Genomic DNA, 3,165 nt, shown 5'->3' on the forward strand with positions numbered 1-3,165 from the left:
GAAAAGTTGGCAGAAAATCCGCTTTTTTATCGACAAATTTTGTTCAGCGATGAGGCTCATTTCTGGTTGAATGGCTTCGTAAATAAGCAAAATTGCCGCATTTGGAGTGAAGAGCAACCAGAAGCCGTTCAAGAACTGCCCATGCATCCCGAAAAATGCACTGTTTGGTGTGGTTTGTACGCTGGTGGAATCATTGGACCGTATTTTTTCAAAGATGCTGTTGGACGCAACGTTACGGTGAATGGCGATCGCTATCGTTCGATGCTAACAAACTTTTTGTTGCCAAAAATGGAAGAACTGAACTTGGTTGACATGTGGTTTCAACAAGATGGCGCTACATGCCACACAGCTCGCGATTCTATGGCCATTTTGAGGGAAAACTTCGGAGAACAATTCATCTCAAGAAATGGACCGGTAAGTTGGCCACCAAGATCATGCGATTTGACGCCTTTAGACTATTTTTTGTGGGGCTACGTCAAGTCTAAAGTCTACAGAAATAAGCCAGCAACTATTCCAGCTTTGGAAGACAACATTTCCGAAGAAATTCGGGCTATTCCGGCCGAAATGCTCGAAAAAGTTGCCCAAAATTGGACTTTCCGAATGGACCACCTAAGACGCAGCCGCGGTCAACATTTAAATGAAATTATCTTCAAAAAGTAAATGTCATGGACCAATCTAACGTTTCAAATAAAGAACCGATGAGATTTTGCAAATTTTATGCGTTTTTTTTAAAAAAAAAGTTATCAAGCTCTTAAAAAATCACCCGTTATGTATGCAATTGTGTTAGTTTGGTACCATGCAGCGCTTGGTTCAGTGTCAATTCCAATTCGTCAGGGCACAGCTGAGGGATCTACCACGTCTGTTTATGTATACTTGTGTTACATTGTTAAGTTTGATTTGTTGTTTTTGTTTAAAATGTTTATTTTTTCTGTCACCAGTGACCATTGGTCACTAGTCACAGATATGTATTCGGTTAAAGGAGACCACCATGCTAGTTTTAGTAGGGTTGATTTTTTGTCAATTCCTTTTGGAAATCACCTTTAAATATTCGGAAGATTCATTCATACATACATATGTACGTAGTAGAGATGGGCATGGGACTAAATGACTAAATACTCAATCCCGATCGCACCCATCCCGACATTAAATTTTTAGGTACCAAATCGGCCTGTTTAAGTGACTTATGCATTTCCCGCATACACGCACTTGTGTTTAAAAGTGATTCACTCGTTCTTAATTGGATTTGCAATTTTATGCAATTCTCAAATTTCTCCTCGCTGAACATAGTGAAGTGATATTTAAATGGCTGGCATTTTTAGCTATGGTTATCCAGTTATCGCTATTTATTGATTAACTGAAATGATTGGATTTATCAAATCGAAGTTTTTGGAATTTCCAAAATATATCGTGCTATCGAAATTTCAAGGTTATATAAGTTTATCGAGTTATCACTGCTTATCGAATTTTATAGTATCACCAGAGTGTAACAAGTTATCAAAGTTTGTCGTAAGCTTTCGAAAAATATGGAAGTTTCAAAGCAAACCGAGTTATCGAAACTTATAGAGGTGTCCTTATTTTTAACGAGTTATCGATTTTTTCGTTATCGGTTATCGAAATTTTTCCAAAATCATCGAAATTAGTCGAGCTATAGAATTTTTACGAGGTATCTGATTTTAAAGTTTTCTAAATTCATCGAATTATCGATATGTATAAAATAATCGAAATTTTATAGACAAACTGGAATGAGTTCACCGCATAATTCAAAGTCCTGCCAAAGGCCTTCAAAAATGTTAAAAATTTTAGTAGACACGTCTAAGTTCCAAAGCAGGAAATTTACGGTAGGTAATTTTAAACGACGTGCTAAGTTAGAAAACCTCTCCAAGGGCCTTAAATTTTGACAAAAACAGGCGTTCCAAGTTATTATTAATCCCCTTAAACTACGCTAAATATTACGATGTGGATAGATACTAAATTTTTCATAATAATAAACTTTTATCAATACAAAATTTATTTTATTAATGAATATAAAATGTTAAAATCTTTTAATACTTAGTACATGAAAAGTTTGAGATTGTGTGTTTTCAGTTGTGCGAAAGACTGGCTGCCGAGTAAAATTAGGTACATACATAAATAAATATAGTAAAAATCGTGAAAAATAAAATGAACACTTTGGAAAGCAGTGCAAGTGCGCGTCTTTCATGGCCAATTGACTGAGTTATCGTCACACATTTCGCTAGTAACGCTTACGCTCCTATTATCTAACGGATCTGCATCCATTAGATCAGTGGTGGTAAACTGTTGTTGACGCTGTGGCGTTTGCTGCTGCTGCTGCTGCGGTTGCTGCTGTTGTTGTGTTGCTTGCAATTGTTGTGTTGCTTGCAATTGTTGCTCGTCTTGTTTCAATTCCAGTTGTAGTGGTACGGGCGCACATTGGATAACACCACGTTGAGTTTGCTCTTGTTGGTGCTGTAGCTGTAGCTGCAACTGTGGTTGTTGCTGTAGCTGCAACTGTGGTGGTTGCTGTAGCTGCAACTGTGGTTGTGGTTGTTGCTGTAGCTGCAACTGTGGTGGTTGCTGTGGTAGTTGCAACTGTGGTTGTTGTTGTAAATGCAACTGTGGTTGTTGTTGTAGTTGCAACAGTGGTTGTTGCTGTAGTTGCAACTGTGGTTTTTGCTGTAGTTGCAGCTGCGGCTGTTGCTGTTGCTGTAGTTGTTGTTGAAATTGTGCTGCATTAGCTATTAGCTGCATGGGTGCAGCACTCGGCTGCGGCGTCATTGTGTTCAGTAACAGCTCGCTCATCTTGGCACGAAATTGCAAATTTTGCAACTCGCTCATACGCTTCATTTGTGGCAAGAAGCTGACAAGAAAATTATAATCGGAATTACCCACATGACTGGTGATGCTGTCGCGCGACATATCTATGCGCGTCGATTGCATCAAACTCTGCTCCTCACGTTCCAAATTCTCGAGGAAGTGCACCTGATCCTCAGCACGATTTGAACATTTGCAATTGTTGCCTCTGCCTTGATCAGCGTCAGCCGATGTGGCTGCATCTTCAGCAGCATTGGCCTCAGATATGGAATTTGAGAGGCGACGTACCGCTTGTGGTGTAGCGGCACTAACGAATTGTTCTAGAAGTTGGTCATCTTCTTCGTAATCGTCGTC

At 39.3% G+C, this 3,165-nt stretch overlaps 1 protein-coding gene across 2 annotated transcripts in view; it reads left to right on the forward strand.

The window, feature by feature from the left end:
- LOC118746688 (bromodomain-containing protein DDB_G0280777) overlaps window positions 1-3,165 on the forward strand; it is a 79,574-nt gene that overhangs the window by 75,175 nt on the left and 1,234 nt on the right. The gene's annotated exons all lie outside the window — the stretch shown is intronic.

The sequence above is a fragment of the Rhagoletis pomonella genome, unplaced genomic scaffold, assembly GCF_013731165.1.
Source record: "Rhagoletis pomonella isolate Grant_MI unplaced genomic scaffold, Rhpom_1.0 Rhpom_scaffold_00011, whole genome shotgun sequence".
In the NCBI taxonomy this organism is placed as follows: Eukaryota; Metazoa; Arthropoda; class Insecta; order Diptera; family Tephritidae; genus Rhagoletis; species Rhagoletis pomonella.